The following is an 18,324-nucleotide window of genomic DNA, read 5'->3' on the forward strand; positions in this document are numbered from 1 at the left end:
TTCTTATTCATTTATTGGAACATGGTCAGACGAGTAATACATATTTATATACAGGGGCGGATCCAGCCTTCGCCAATAGGGGGGGGGCGGATTTTTTTCAGCCATATTTTCCCCGATCGGCCGCTCGAAGAAGATTTTGCCGGGATTTTTTGTTTCTTTGAAGGGGTAGTCCTAATAGTCACTTCTTAGCTTTATTCTTATGAATAAACATAAATATATAATACCATAATCCTTATTTATATAATGAGAGCGCGAAGCGTGAGCTATTTTTTTTTTGGAAATCTTATGTATTTTTTTTTACATTCTGGGCAATGTTTGTTATGAAAAAGATGTGTGCAAATGAATAATTACTACGAACGTGAAGCGCGAGCAGAAACGAACTGATGGGAAAGGTACTGTTAAAGACTGCTTGCAGTTAGCCATGAAGACGTTACATATTTTTAAATCAAATAATGCGAGCGCGAAGCCTGAGCTGAAATTTTTTGACAATTTTACATAAGGAATGGAAATTCTAAGCAATTTTTGTAACTTAAACAGAATAGGTATAACTAAACAATTGATGCGAGTGCGAAGCGCGAGCGGAAAAAATTCGAGATTTAGACCTACTGAACGAGACACTCTATTCAGGTTTTGTAAATCATGAAAACAATGAGTAAGTGGGACTCTTCCTTACATTAATAATGTGCGAGCGCAGAGCGCGAGCAGAAAATTATTATATGTTTTGAACTGATCGAAAATGTACCTGTTAAGGACTGCTTGCACTTAGCCATGAAGATATTACATATTTCAACAATCAATTAATGCGAGCGCGAAGCGCGAGCTGAAAAAAGTTATATGTGTTGAATTGATCGAAAATTTACCTGTTAAGGACTGCTTGCACTTAGCCATGAAGACGTTACATATTTCAAAAATCAAATAATGCGAGCGCGAAGCGCGAGCTGAAAAAATTGACATTTTTACATAAAGAAAGTAAAATTTTTATTCAATTTTTGTAATCGTGAACAGGATAGTTATAGAACAAAATAATTGATGCGAGCGCGAAGCGCGAGCAGAAAAAATCGAGATTTAGACCTAAAAACGGGAAACTCTATTCATGTTTTGTAAATCATGAGTAATAGGGGGTCTTCCTACATTAATAATGCGAGCACAAAGCGTGAGCAGAAAATTTTTGATATTGTGATCTGAAACTGGATAATGATTTAAATAGAGAATAAAGAACAAGTTGACTATCTGAATAAACATGCGCGCGCGTGTTTCATATTTAGACCTAGAATCTAGGCATTCTAAATCTTTTATTATGAAAATCAAAGCGAGTGCGAAGCGCGAGTTTTAACTATTTGATATTCCGATCAGAAAAAAAGTCAATTTCAGCTCTATATTTCAAGCACTTTGTAGGAAAATTGTGAGGTGGATATGGATCGCACTTAATAAAGAGCTCATATTTTTAATTATTATTACTTTGAGTTTTAACATAAGACCGGGACATCCTTAGGATATGCATATGAAAATGATGAGTATCTTCCTATTCCTCTTGCTAAGTGCGAGATGAAACAAAAGGGACTAATTATTATATTAATATCTTATTCATTAATGCCTAATGAGGGCGCGAAATCTGATGACATTATGGCCTGAAAACCGGACATTTCAAGTACTTTTGTAGTTATAAATAGGATGCATCAAGTTAATATATTTTAGCCATTAATGCGAGCGCAAATTGCGAGCCAAAAATATTGATGAACTGTCATGAAAAGGGGGTTTTTAAGTAGTTTGTTGTATAATCAATATTGAGACATACATAACTCGCCATCAAAATGCGAGCGTGCAGCGCTAGCTGATACGTTTTGACAATAAGACCTGAAAAGGGATATTTTGAAAAGTTCATGGAATACACGAAAATAATAGGTACCTGATAAATCAAAATTTGCGAGCGCGCAGCACGAGCAGAAAATTGTAATATTCTGACCATAAAACTGACATTTTTACAAAGCACTTTTTAAAAACAATTTGAAAATCACACAAAATAATGAAAGATCAATTTCCGAGGTGAAATATGTTTGGTATATTCACTTCTAAACTTGATATTTAAACTCCATATTGAACAAGATATGTAAATTACCAAACAGGCAATGCGAGCGCGAAGCGCGAGCGAAAATTTTATACAGTGACATGAAAGATTCTTTTTATTTTCCAAGTCTTCTCCTCATGTTATTTATTCACTCATCTTCCTCCTCTTTTTTTTTCTCCTCTATTTTCTCTCCTTTTCCCTCCTTTTCCCCCTTATTTTTTCTTTCTTTCCTCTTCTTGGGGGGGGGGGGGGGCGGGCCCCTCGGCCCCCCTGGATTCGCCTATGTATATATATATATCAGTAAAGACGCTCGTCATGCTATATGATTTCATCGGGAAAACTGGCCCTTCAAACACCAACAAAGAGCCAAAAATAATACATTGTAGACTTAAGAGTTTTTCGGTCGGAATAAATTATTCAACGACTATCAGACTATAGAACAGCAAAATATTAAACGATTATGACGAAAATTAAAATATGTCGATATAGGTATCATTGAAGAGTTTCAAAATGGAGATATACTTGTTTAATGAGATGATACACTCATGTACACTGTAAAAACGTCGTTAACATGTTAAGCAACGCTGTTTAAGCCCGTCACTCTAACAACTATTGCTTAAACTTATTGCTTCAACTTTTTTTAAACAACTTGTTTAAAAGTTTAAACAATAGTCTGATAGCGTTTTCATTGTGTAAAACCGGAGAGTAATTTGTCAACTACGATAAGCGACGACTAATTAAATTATAAAGAAATTGAGCAATAAAGTAATCAAGCAATGAAATAAAAAATTGATAAGGCAATAAAGTAATAAACGTAGTTATAGAAGTAGTATATAGTAACCAAGTGATTATAAGAATAACAAACAATAAACCATAAACAGTAATTTCGAACAGATCAGAGAAGAAACAAATTGAGCAACATCACGTTCGTCTGCAGAATGAACAAGTGCTTTGACATGTTATGCCAATCGAAAACCTTTCTTACAGATGATCACAAAAAACGATTCATATTATGTAGTTGCAAAAAGCATGATCCGAGAACATGAGGAAAAAAATGAAAAGATAAAAGTGTTATTTATTCTCTGCTTCAAAACACAACATATTCGACGCCGTCGATCAATAATAAACAACAGAATTTTGATGATGGCGAGCTTCAACGATGGAAAATGGACCTTTTAAAAAAAATAACTGAAGCATTATCGTTTAGCTCCATGGTTATCGCAAAGACGAATATACACCAGTCGACTGATGAACATATAGGCTTCTCGGCAAAGTAACGATGGTATCAAAGTTTTTTTCGACGAGGAAATATATTCTTTTAGACGCACTATGTGATAGACTTTCGATATACGATTATCACACAAACACGTGACACAGGTATTATCTTTCCGAACTGACCCAAGACCAAATCTCCTCCTACGGATGCTACAAGATAGATATCTGATCTATCCTCTTCTTTGCAATCTTCTTCTGCCATCTCCTCCTGATGTGACACCGATTCATCATCATCATCCCCCGCAGAGTGGTAGAGAGGTACAGGAATGCCCCCCTCATTCTAACTCAATTACTCTAGACGTCATAGACATGATAGACGAACTTGTTGTTTAAACTTGTAAACGATGATCGAAACGATCAAATTGTCTGCTGTCATCAAGCGGAATGTTTCCACTTTGTTTGTGGCGAGTGATTAAACCATTCTTGATTCGACGTCAAATAATTGTGGAGTTTTCATACATGATTTTAGCAAATCAAGATCCAATCAAATATTTAAACAAAAGAAAAGATACTCGACGGACGATCCAGATAATTTAGTCAAGATTACAAGATTCGAAGTTAAAATTAAAAATTTAACTCTAATCGAAAAGTATTGGCCAAAAACAACCAATATTGGTTACTTTTGTCCGACCGATAAAACGGGTCAATATCATAAAAAAGAATTGTAGATCTATTCTAAATAAAATTATTGGTTGATTTTGACAATTTTTGTCGGCCGGACATATCAACAAATACTTTTATTACCATGAATTTGATCGCTTCTTTTAGAGTATTTTAATGGTAGGAAAGCTATATCAAATTTTGATCATTTTTCCAAGATTCATTACATATTATCTACTGGATTATTTAACATACCGTATAACACTTAAAACAATGATGTGTAGGAAGAAAAAGAGTAATTTGTCAAACTCACCTTCCCCAGCATGCTCAACTTAAAAAAAAGAAGCGTTCACATATTAAAAAGCTTCAGGGAAAATGTGGCCAAACCCGCAAGAAGAAAATGTATTAAACTGTGATATTTGTGAACATTGAATCTTTAAAGGTCAAGTCCACCCCAGAAAAAATGTTGATTTAAATAAAAAGAGAAAAATCCAAGGAGCATAACACTGAAAATTTCATCAAAATCGGATTTAAAATAAGGAAGTTATGAGATTTAAAAGTTTCAATTATTTTTCACAAAACAGTTATATGCACGTGCAAGTGAGAGAGTCGATGATGTCCCTCACTCACTATTTCTTTTGTGTTTTATTGTTTGAATTATACAACATTTCAATTTTTACAGATTTGACAATGAGGACCCTCTTCTTTGAACCACAACATGTTAAAACAATAATAACTACACATGTTCAGGCCCAGGGAGGAAATATACTTTGCTTCACATGACAATGAGGAGAAAATTAGAATATTTCATATTCCATGTAATGAAATACAAAAGAAATATTGAGTTGATGATGCCATCAGTCTCCTCATTTTCATACCCGGCCGACCAGGATGTGTATATAACTATTTTGTGAAATTAATCGAAACTTTAAAATGTCATAACTTTCTTATTTTACATCCGATTTTGATGAAGTTTTCGGTTTTTTGCTTGTTTGATTTTTCTCTTTTTATTCAAACCAACTTTTTGTTGGGGTGGACTTGTCCTTTTAGTAGATGGGGGAATGTACTCTTTACGGGAGGGGCCAATCTAGGAGACGTTTCAAAACTAATTATAACAATCATGACTATGGTAACCTTTTCATTACGCCAGCTTCTTTGGCAACATGGCTCAGAAGCCAATCACTATCAAGGTTTTAATTAGTATCCAGGCACAGACCCTGCATTTAAAATTTGATCATCAAGTGTGTCTCCACGCAAAGACTAGCTGGACTAGCACATAGGGGGCCTTCAGTACACAAGGCATGAGTAGGCTGCAATTCAGACCCTTAACTCCGGAAAAGGGTTTGCACAGCAGACTAGGTTTTCATGGTAGTTTTAAGAATGACAAAAACACCATAGTTGAAACCCTTGGAAATGGCTCCCATGTGTTTTTCAACCTCCGGTTATCAAAATAAAGAAGAGAAAATGAGAGAGACAGTCATTAAAATCTGACGAATCGAACGCTTTGGTTTAATTGTAAAAATTCTATATAAAAGATGACAAATAATATTATCAACATGTAGTTATTTATATTTGATGAAGAAGTACACGTGATTCCCAATAAATCAGATGGGGGATATTACGATAAACTTATTAAATAGTTGATGATGTGCAACTACCAATTAAATATTGAAGTGACTGAGTTATAACATAATAATGTAATAAAGGAACAAATTTATGAGAGAATCAAACGATAGAAGTGCCAATCGAATCAGGTAAAGAGTTATTAATCAAACGACATATAAATAAAACACTAAGACGGTTTATTGAAATTTCGTTACATTTTTTTGCGATCGAATATTGTGTTGTTAGGCGCAAAGAAGGTCGTAAAATAAATGTAAAAGGAAAAAAAAGACACTCCCGAATTCCATCTTAATTTTTATTTTATTATTGTTTCAATATAATTTCTAAATCTTGCATAGGCATCGTTTCCGGATATTAAACATGCTAAACGCGTGAAATGAAATATTGATATCGTTATTCCCTCTATACAGACGAAAGTTTTGACGACGATCAGTAATTATATCGTTTTATAAATGGCGTTTGCCATGTTTACAAAGGCAAATAAATGGTTAACATTCCAACTCCAAATATTCAGAAATCATATTCTCCAGATCAATTTTGATTCACTTGGATTAAGGAAAATGATATGTACAAAAAACCTGTGAGGACAAAGCTTTTAAAGAATAGAACCATGGAGTTATACTCTTTAAATAGCACTGTGATGATTTTTATTCGATTCGATTCGATTTGTTTTCTTGAATTTCTTCTACATTCACATCATTCGTATAATGCATTGTTTTCACAACACAATAAACACAATAAATTTATTACAATTTTTGACAAGGATCATAAAAATACAAAAAATATCATTCCAAACAAACATGATCTACTGCCAAATTATCATACCTTTCATAATTTACAGAGAAGGATTTTCATCATAAGCAGATTGCTTTAAAAAACGAAAACCCCAGATTCAAACTCATTAAATTTATTAAATTGATTTTTAAAGCAGAATGGTAATATATTTTCATAATTATTATTATTATACTATTATTATTGAAGACGCATCTGTTTAGGGAAGCTTTTAAGTAATAAGATCATCATTTTTAGTTAGTATAAGCAGTAGGAGTAACCAAAGCGCAGTAGAGTATATTTATATAGTGGCTGCGCTATACAAATTTATCATTTATTATTATTATTATTATTATTATTATTATTATTTGAATAATGAAGATGGAGATGATAAGGATGAGAATGATGGTGACAACGGTGAATTACAGGCTATGGAGCTAAAGATGGTCATGATGGAGTAAATGGTGATGATTACATCGAAGGAAAAAAAAATTGGTATAAGTGTCTAAACTTTGACTAGTTGTCTTTAATATGAACCAAAAATAATAATTAGAGAGTGAGAAAAACCTAAACGGCCACACTTACATGTCAGATCACCAGATGTGTAACAAGATAAAAACTTCAAGCTCTAACAGTCTGTGGTCCAATACTTTAAAAAGAAGACAAGAAAATTAATATTTTGACAGAACCGGTTTCCTGAACTATTCAGCTACTTGTAAATTCTACTGGACGAATAGAGGAAATGGACCATCACACAACGGACGAATGTGATTCAATCCGAAGGACCGGGCTAGCTGTAGGGAAAAAAAGTTGATCACAAAAACGGTGACACCACACTCACAACGCTCACATTGTTTCAACGGTTCGGTAGTCGGATATCAGATATCCGATACGGTTCGGTGAAACAAAAAAGTATTTATGACTGAGATGCGGGGAGGATACTCCCTCAAACGCTCAAAGTTTGAATTGACTATTGAGACGTGAATATATCCTTAAAGGGGAATTCACCATGACAAAGTAGTTTATTATATTAAAAAAATAGCAGAAAAATAATTTATTAAAGGGATGGTCCGGGCTGAAAATATTTATATCTAAATAAAAAAAGTAAAATTCACAGAACAAAATGTTGAAAATTTCATCAAAATCGGATAACAAATAACGAAGAACATTGAATGTTAAAGTTTATCAATATTTTGTGAAAACACTTACATGCACATCATCATGAATATTCATTAGGTGGGCCGATGATGTCACATCTCCACTTTTCCTTTTCTTATGTTATTACATGAAATCATAAAAGTTTCATTTCTTTATACATGTGTAAATGATGCGTCTACACTATGATGAAAAAAGTTGCGGCAATAAGTAACTAATGCACTTAATCAGTTGTCAATCCAATTGTTTAGTTTTTGGTAGAAAAATTTTGAATAAACCTAATTTCATATAATAAAATACAAAAGAACAAGTGGAGGTATGACATCATCAGCCCACCTAATGAATATTCATAAAGACATGCCTAGAACTGTTTCACCGGAATAATGCAAATCTTTAAAATTCAATAACTTTGTTATTTGTTATCCGATTTTGATCAAATTTTCAGCAATTTGCTCTGTGAATTTTACTCTATTTATTGAGATATAAATATTTCCAGCCTGGACCATCCCTTTAAAAAATATTGGTGGAGGTTTGAGGAAAAACCTTGACGATTAAAGATTGAAAAAGGTATTTTATATTTCTTACGTCATAATAACGAGAACAGCTTCCCCACATATGTAAAAGAATCAATGAAATTTTATTTTCTCAAAAGATTCAAAATGTTTTTATTGCACACTCAGAGTATCAATAGACAAATAAATTTTTCTCCTGAAAGAAAGAAACAAAAAGTCATCATGAACCATTAAACATTAAATTCATGAATTTTATTTTACATAACATGGGGAAACTGCTGGTACACAGCAAAAACTGCGGTGTTAACCGGTGTACATAGAGGACCACACCAGTGATTTTACACCGGTGTAAAATTGACAGTGTTAGTTTAGCACCTATAAGTGTTATTGCAACACCTTTGGTTGTTACATGTACGCTCTTTGGTGTTATATTCAATCTCTAGGGTGCAATTTTAACACCAGAGGGTGTGGTCCTCTATTAACACCAACTGGTGTCAGTTTTAACACCACAGTTTTTACAGTGTATAATTATGTCGCACAACTAAAATTAAAATTCTAAAAAGTTTCTTAGTCTTTGATATATTTTCTTTAAACCTTCACCAGCATTTTTCATTATTAAACTTTTCATCAGGGTGATCTTCCCTTAAACTAGCCGTCAAGTGAAAATAAAGGACATAAGCTATCTGGCTATACTCATAACTAATTCTAGGAAATAATCTTAAGACATAATTTGACAAGCAAAAAAAAGGAGGTTCTACCAAAAAATAAAGGGATTTCGTCCACGAAAAAAATTGACCAGCAAAAACGGCATTTGTACATTAAAAATTGTAATGTGCCTCTCAAAGGGGGGGGGGGGGGGGCACGGGCCGACTGTGCCCCCACACTGGATCCGCCAGTGGTTCGTCATTATGTCAAATACTATGGTAACGTAGCTCAACAACCAATAACAATCAAGGTTTCTAGGATGATAACAATAAATGACAAAGTTACCAACTTATTACATTGTAACCATTTTAATATGAAACACGTTCCTGTTCAATCCCATGCATTTGGTCGTCATTCATGAATGCATGATGATTATGAAGATCTTGGAGAGAAAATGCTGAGACCCTGATCTCGATTTACCCTTATCATGCTTATTTGGGAGTTTTTGCAGTCTCGACGGGGACAGATTATTATATACAACATAGAAAATATATTGTAAAAAACCCTTCATGACAAAGGAGTCTTTGTCGACAATCGGTGAATCAAAACAGCAGTTTCGCCCGTGACTCAGGACAAACGACATATTTGCATTTTTCGTCTGCTCCGAATCTTAGGATGATCTGCAGTCCCGGTTCACCAATTTTCGACAAAGCCCTATAAGCCATTGTGATTAAACGGAGATTTTCAATAGGTTTACTACGTTGTAGAATCCACCCCCGTTGCGGTTGCAATCGAGAAAGCTCGCTATTCTCTTATATTGGACGGGAAACATTTCATGAAAGAAAGTCAGTGACTCTCACTGGATATTTTTTATAAGCTACTATAATCCTTGCATCTGATTGGCTAAGAACATTTTTTTTTTCATTCAAAACCACTTAAGAAAGTATTTACATGTAATTCCAGTTTGAGCCACAGCCTCGATTTTTTTTTTCTTATTTCAACTTTTGCAGTAACCCAATTACACTCGATTATCTTTCTTTGTATGTAGAATCAATGCCTTTTTCGGGTTCGTATTACTTGTACTGTTTGTAAATGTCAATCTAGACTTGTAAATTTGTAAATTTGAATATAAATTTGTATCTTTTAATCGAATGGAATGAATCTTATGATGATTCATGAAACAATCTACAATCTCGATTCGATTGGACATGACGAGTTCTGTTTCTCAGCAAATCGTTTGTGTTCATACATTTCGTTGTGTTTCATAACTATAGGCATTTAATTGTATTGTTCCCAATTGAAAAAAAAATGATAGGAAAATGTGAAACGTATTCGTTTCTTTCATGGATCAGAAACGCCAATATGATAACTTACTCAAAACGGCAACTATAAAGTCATAATGAATAAGATGCATCCCAATTAATTGAACGTGGCACTCATAAGCGTCATCATTATCGTTCATTATGACCACATCATGTTAAATTGGCAACGACAATGTCTGAATTTTCTGTCTGCTAGCTGAAACCGTTCCCATCGGACGCTCGCCAATGTACTTCTGGTAGATGCAAAGGGTCATCACACCCGCAGGGGTGTTTCGTGATTTCATTTGGGGAGCTTTTATTTCCCACTTTCCATAGATTGTTGGTCTTAAAGAATGTTTAGTAACCTTAGAGGTGAGATGATGTAGGTTTAAGGTGAAGAAATATGACAAGTGCTTGTATACCCTTTCACCTTCTGTCAGTCGCTGTTTTAAACAAGAACAACAGAGACGTCTCATTTCTTTCACCGTACTCTGTTGGAGCGCAAACAAACGTGGGATCTCGAATGCGGGGGACACAGATTTCCCCATCTTTATCACGCTTTCGTTTTTTTCTATTTTTCATTTGTTATTAATAATATTCTTGTATATTTATGCAAATTATATGATCAGTTGGCAGTATGTTGGCATAATACATGTGTGTTTCCGATTGTAGCGAGATTTAGTGCTCTTCAGTGTATTAAGTGGGTTTATTTCATTATAATTTACTTGATTTGCATTTTGTTAGAAATTTTATAGATTTTTAAAAAGGATGAAAAAATCTAGCGGTACCGGTGCTCACGCCACCTACTTAGACATGGTAGAAAAGGTGTTCGTCTAAGCACGCGGCTGAAGCTGCTCTCGCAATAACACGACAACCTTGTGCACATTCGAATGAAAGCATAGGAGGAATTAAGATGTTGAAAGGTTTGATTAGGACAATTCAATTTGTCGTGAGTGGGATAATAATTCAAATTCATTCTCCCCTTGGATGCGAATAGGGTGACCATGGAAAAGTCAATCATACCCTGTCAAAAATAAAATTATGAACCTACTTACCTACTTACTGGACCTCCAAAGAGGATCAAGGGAAGAGGGAGGGAGGGCCTTGGCGAAGGGAAATGCATAATAAGAGTGATGAAGAAAAGGGGAACATGTGGGGGAGAGGATGTGGCTGAGAGGATGAGGATGTGTAAGTTTATTCGAGTAAGAATACTAATATTTTACGTACTAGACCTTTGCGTTTATTTCTACATATTCAAGCTCTGTGTGTGTCAGTCTCCTGCTTAAAAAAACATTTTTTATGCGAAATAAACAAAACTGAATTGAATATTGAAGAGTAATGAGAGGGGAAGTTGAGGAGGTTGAACATGAGTCAGAAAAGTTAAAGGGAAAGGGGTAAAAAGACATGAAACATGGTTGATTTTTAAACAGTTGGGCAAGTGGTGGGCAATTAATGAAATGAGGAGCAGTACCGGTCAGGAGAAAAAATCGCGTGCATTGCATATTCGAGCGCGAAGCGCGAGCAGCTAAATGGTATATGCGCGATAGCAAAAGGCGACCGAGTGTAGAACATTTACAAATTTCGAAGAGTCATAAATTGTATTTAGAGCACCTTACTATTTGGATTTTTGTCTAGATTTCACAAATTCTGCCTGGATGGGTGACTAACTGGGGGAGGGGCTCATTATGCCCCCTTTGCACCACCACTGGTGTATGATAAAAAGAAAGTGGCAGTCACCAGTAATGACGTCGAATTGTTCTGTCAATGTCTGAAGGAGATGCGGTTGACCAACATGGGATAATATTAATTGAAAATCTACGAGAAAAAAAATCGATTAAATGTTTAGTTTTGATTAGTAAACATCAATCAATCTTTCACAAGCCTATTCTCAGTTTCATGTAGTGTGCTTTGAAATTTGTAAAGGTATTCGCGTGTGAGAAGGTGGGTCGATAAGAAATATTTTCAATTAAAAGATGAGAGATACACAAATTCATATATATAAAGTAAATCTAAAAATGTTAAAAGGTATTGTAATATGGCAATATCCAGGGTTGACGGAGGGGACTTGAATATGTTGGGCCTTTTCTCTTTCAAGAGATTGAGAGAAAATTATATTTTGTTTTTAAAAAGGAGAATGGAATAGTTAGCCTGTATCCCAAAATTTTCGGTCCTTTATCATGGCATGCCACTGGGTAGTGAAGGCCTACATGTTGGAGGTTAATTGGGGTCGGAAAATCAAAATCGAATTCACATATTCCAATGTCGTTTGTAACTAAGTTTGAAAAAAATACAAACTCAATTTGTAAAGAAGAAAGTAGAAAATGGGACCGTAAAATTGCTATATTCCAAGCGATTATGTGATTTGATAAAAAGCCGCTCAAAATTTTCATGATATTACGTGTGTTCCCTGGCCTCCCCCTGAACGATAATGCAATAATCTAGGGTTAATGTGGCGATAAATCGATCACCTTGGTTTTGGGGTATAGGAGGGGTGATATGGAAGATTGTAGGGTTAATAAAGTAATGAACCACACGTGCCATAGATCAAATAACGACCGCTCCATGAGTGACAGGTGAAAGGGGGTGATCATCACAGTTAAAGGGGAGGGGCGGGGCATTAGATAACATTTTCTTCCCTAGTCTGGTTCCCTGTCCCTATGCAGTCAAATGATGGAGCAATCCTTGGCGCCCGTCTTCCATATTCAAATTCCTCAGAACTCCAGCATGATCTCAACCCTTTTTGCTCAAAATGAGGAAAAAGAGTCCCCTTGACTTCCCATATAGTTCCTTTCACATTTATTTTTCAAAGAGCTCCCCCATCCACTCCTAGTCTGCAGGCCGGCACAGACCCTGATTGAAACTTTGATCAACAAGTGGGTCTCCACGTATAAGACTAGCACATACAAAACTTACTGTTAGGGCCTTCAGTACACAAGGCATTAGTAGGCTGCCCATTTAAACCTTTAACTCGAGTGAAGGGTTTGCATATAGCAGACTACCCCCCTCCCCATCTTCGCCCATCGTAATACCGTTACCACTAGAGATGGGAAGACCACACACCTTTTTCTGCCTCTTGATAATCATGGACGGATGGTTATGACTATTATTTTGATCGAATGTTGAGGTGTGGTCGGGAATAGTTCAATATCACTCGAATTTATTATTGAGTAAATCCAATTACAATCTCCATTATAGTGACACATGATAATAATTTGATTTAAACAAATAAACAAACCCATTCCGTCAAGGTTTCTAAAATAACTAAATTAATTGTAATGATCATTAATCATGTTAACGTCCAGACACGACAAATTTCAGGTCAATAACACGTGGATATTAAAGATATATAAGTAATTAAAAGATCCCTACATGGTAAAGAAATCTGTTAATTTAAATTGTGTTTAAGTAAGGCAGAGAAATAGAGAAAATATTGTCGAAGATTTAATAAAATTCCATCAGAGAACAAGATAGATATATGCATTTATAAAATTTTTAGTTTGTGACGTCATATGCGAGCATGCAGCTCCCCAAAAATTCCATGGATTCATATTTTGTTAATGGGACATGATGAATAAAAAATATTTTCTCATTAAAAGGGGTATGGAATGAAATTTCCAATGATTTATCCACCGCCAACATGAAATAACTTTCCTTTTTTTTAGACAATGGCATTTTGTAGAACTTCTATCACACGACATATTATGGAGAAGCTGCTCACCTATGACGTCAAAGAAAAACCCAAATTAAAAATGCACCACTCTCTTATTTCTTGACAGATTTTCGTCAAACCTTCACCATTTTTTGTTCGATTATTGTTCTGCTATTATTAAAGTGTAATAATACATACATAGGCCTATTAAATAAAGTATAAGAGGGTGTTGCAGTTTTACATATCCCTCGATCAATGCAGTTTCTTATAATTTTGTATAGCCCCATTTTCCCCTGTCCATGTCCTATGTAGGCCTATACCGTCAGTGACTTAATAACCAACAAATTAAGGACAACAGCAGCAAACACTGCAACATGGCGTATGAGAACAAATTTCTAAAATATCGCGAGCGAGCAAAATTTGAGTTTTTTTAGAGTTAAAATCTACTTCGGGGATAGATTTTGATTTTATAAATATTTCACATAATTATTTCCTTTTCCTGTACCATTATTTAGATGTTAAGATTTAATATTCGACTGCCAAGGGCGTATAGGCTGGGGGTGCACTGGGAGCACGTGCACTCTCCCGCTGAGGCAGAGGCGTTTCAACTCTGGCAAGCAAAACGAAATTTGTACCCTTTCTTCTGCTTTTCAACAGCTGATTTTCCAAACTTTGTTCAACCTCCCCAAGATATGCACCCCATACCACTTAAGTTCCATCTCCCTAGGATGTGCATCTCCCCATGCTAAAACTAGCATACGCCCTTGACCGCAGACATCAGTAAAACATGGAAAAGTGAGGATGATAAAAACTACGTTTGATACATCGTGAGACAACTGGTTATTTCTTATATTCAATCCGTCACCGCGATGAACCTCTTCCACAATCATCAACAACTGTGTTACAACAGCTTTATACTGTCTACAGTATCACCATCAAAGTTTTTTTTGTCGTTTACTAGCGAGTTTTCGAAATAGCAATGGGGACGGATTTTACAACATACATGACATAGTAGATCTTTTGAAAATGCCCGTTAAATCACAATGATCAGCTGAGAGGTCTTTGTCGAAAATAATTATTGGTGAACCGGGACAGCACATTGTCCTGGGATTCGCAGCTGACCAACAATTGCAAATATGTCGTTTGTCCAGAGTCCAGAACAAATCAAATTGATGTTTTGATTCTCAAATTTTCGAAAAACACTGCTTTGTCATGAAGGGTTTCTGACAATAGATTGTCAACGTTCCGGAAAGCGTCAGCGTAGTGTTGCGAAAACTACCTATTACCTCCATAGTATATGACGGTATAACTCTGAATACTTATCTGTCAAACTCCTAAAATCATCATATATGCATTATATCAACTCAGACGGGATAATTCAATTGTGTCATTACCATGGAAGTGGAATAAAATGCGCATTATAATAAACAAAAAGGTTTTAGCCGGCCTTGAAACATCCCAAGGCGGTAGGATTGGATTCAGACTTCAATAAATACAGATTTCTCATCTCTTAATGTTGACAGGAATCGCTAAGTTTTTTTGTGGTATCTGGATATGTGTATCAATCAGCAAGAAACACTTTCAATCTGATTCTGTTCTGTTTTTGTTGCCATTGCAGTGAAGTGATCCGAGGAAATCTGGTAACGATCAAATTTTGCAAGTATACACCCCGGGTGAAAATCGGCCATGTTTTAGGGCGATCATCTTTCACCCCATACCCTGGTGCAGAATGTACTTTATAAAAGGCATCCATCCAATAAAATAGAAAACAAATATCAAAGAAATTGAAATGAAGAATCGATCGAACAAAACCCCTCAAACCCTGATGGAAAGAACACAGTGTGATCACAGTGTGTTCACATAATGGATCATGTTATACACACTTTTAAATGTTTAAATTTAACGGTGTGAAGATATTTTCACACTGTGGACCCCTGAGTGTGACTGTCCACAGCATGTTCACATGGTCGAGTTTATGAATATGTGATCAACGCTGTTGAAAAATCATTTCGCATTATGTTCCACATTTGTGAACACACCCCGGCACACACTGTGGGACACTGTGTTCGATCCAGTGGGGAAGGCCCATTTTTTGTGTATATTACTAAGGGCTTATTAACAGAAACATGCATGAGTATACTCAATGGTCATCTGTACTTATCTTTATTGGGGTTGATCGTATTTTAACAATATTTAATATATTTATTTGTGCATAATAGATGCATGTCATACTTTTTATGAACTAATCATAACTAAAATGATAGGCACTAATGAACAGTTAATTAGTGCTTTGTTCTTGTCACTGTTGATGTTTGGCATAGGCGTTTATTCAAATGGAGTATTTACCCCATAACATTTTCAATCATTAAGAGTCTTGCTCTTTATAAAAAAAAATATGTATATAATATTTATTGGTATTGAATTTCTTTTACAACTTTTTATTTAGTGTTTGTTCTGGGTTTTTTCTTTCTTCTTCTCTTCAGGGGACTCTTTAAATATTCACATTAACTAAATAAATGGAGTATCAAGGCATCTAATCAGAATTGCGCCTTTATCCTACATTTAAATAATGGAAATAATATTCTTTGTAACAGTTTCATATGTATGTATTTGTTTCAAAAAATATATATGCATACAGCACATAAATAATTTAAAATTAAGATTTTAAATTTAAATTGAGTATCTTCTTCTTTCATTAAGTACATCTGGAATGCTTACCATATATCATCCACTTCTAGATGATCAATTTCAGCAGGGTGGGTCAATGATTTACAAAAAAGGGGGTAAAGTTTTTTTGATAAGCTAGAAAAGGGTTGTCATAATTGATTCGGATGCCTTTCCTGTGGAAAATATCTGACCAGCCAAAAAACAAAGAGGTCATATTTTTATCCCTCTTGTTGACACTTTCACGTCAAATGATATTCGGACAAGCAAACAAGGAAAATAATAAACAAAATCCTTCCAAAATCATTTTTATCCCCCCTCCTCCCCTCCCCGTTGGATCTGCATCCGATCATGCTGATGTTGAGAAACAGTTCCGCGTTTCAAGATGACATGATTTTGAGCAAACAGTGCGAGAGAGGTCTGTAATTGATTAACAAACAGACTGCTAATCACAGAAGACGATAATACCTTCCAATTCTCACGACTCGTGCCACTTCTTGCAACATCCATCTTCATCTTAAAGAAGCCTCTCAATCTGTGCTAAGTAATTTGTTCTGTACAGTGACAGATCGGACACGAAAAAAGTTAACTTGGAGTTAAGAATCCCGATCACTTCTGTCAATACGTGGATGAGTTGAATGGACCTTACTGATCTTGACTCTGCCATTATAACTCTAGCATTCTTTGCTCGTTTTAAAGAACAAGTCTACCCCAATAAAAAGTGATCGGAATAAAAAGAGAAATCTAACGAGCATAACACCAAAAGTTTCATCAAAATCGAATGTAAAATAAGAAAGTTATGACATTTTAAAGGTTCGCTTAAAAAAATCACAAGGCAGTTATGCACATCCTGATCGGTATGCAAATGAGGGGACTGATGATATCACACACTATTTCTTTTGTATTTTATCATGCCAAATCTGTAAAAATTGAAATATTATATAATTGAAACAACAACAAAGTAAAAGAAATAACGAGTGAGTGATATCATCGAGTCACTCATTTGCATATCACTGATTTGTGCATTTTACTGTTTGGGATAAATAAGCGAAAATTTTAATTGTCATAACTTTTTTATTTTAACTCCGATTTAATGAAATTTTCAGCGTTATGCCTGTTTTAATTTTTCTTAACTGATTCAAATCAACATTTCCCTGGGGTGGACGTGACCTTTAAATAGCGGGATTCTGTTTTTAAACTTCTGGAGCGGGCTAATAACTACAAGATGGACTTCCCTACAAATGCACCCTCACACACAAACACATTTTTTTTCAAAAAAGCTCTTATTTCATTTCATGAATAAATAAATAATATGAAAATCAATGAAAATGTAATTAAAAAGATTAAAGTTTTATCACCTGCCATCCACCCCCTAATCCGAGAAAAGAGCAATACAAACGTTAGAGGGAACATTTTCTTTGCAATTAATGACTAGAATCCTTTTTCACTGGCGGTGGAAGCCAAAAAATTTAGGGGGTCCACCTGAAATTTTGGGATGGACACAGGTACAAAATTTGACCAAAAAAAAAAAAAAAAAAAAGGTTATCAACAAAAAATTTAGGGAGGGGGACCGTCCCCCACCTCAAATTTAGGGGGGACAGGTCCCCTCGCCCCCCCCCCCCCCGCTTCCGCCGCCTATGCCCTTTTTAACAGTAACGGGGAGACATTCCCAAACACATGTAGCTCTAACGGATACCATTTGAAATGAGTGGATCAAATATACGTTGTTTTCACTCAAGGAGTTATACTCCATATGGCATCTCTAAATCAGTATTTTTGATGAATTTACTGCCGAGAACCGTTCAAGCCGGATTTTTCGCATTTAATACGGAGAAACTCTCTACAACGCACCAATTCCTTTGAAAATGCAAGTCAAATCACAATGGAGAGCTGAGAGAATTTTGTTAAAAGTTGGTGGACCGGGAAAGCATCGGAATCTCTTGATTCTGGACAACGACATATTTGCAGTTGTTCGTCCGGTGCAAATCCTCGAATGATCTCCTTCCCAGTCGACCAACTGTCGACAAAAGCCTCTCAGCTCTCCATTGTGATTTTAATTGCATT

This window comes from Lytechinus pictus, chromosome 11 (genome assembly GCF_037042905.1).
Source record: "Lytechinus pictus isolate F3 Inbred chromosome 11, Lp3.0, whole genome shotgun sequence".
Taxonomy (NCBI): Eukaryota; Metazoa; Echinodermata; class Echinoidea; order Temnopleuroida; family Toxopneustidae; genus Lytechinus; species Lytechinus pictus.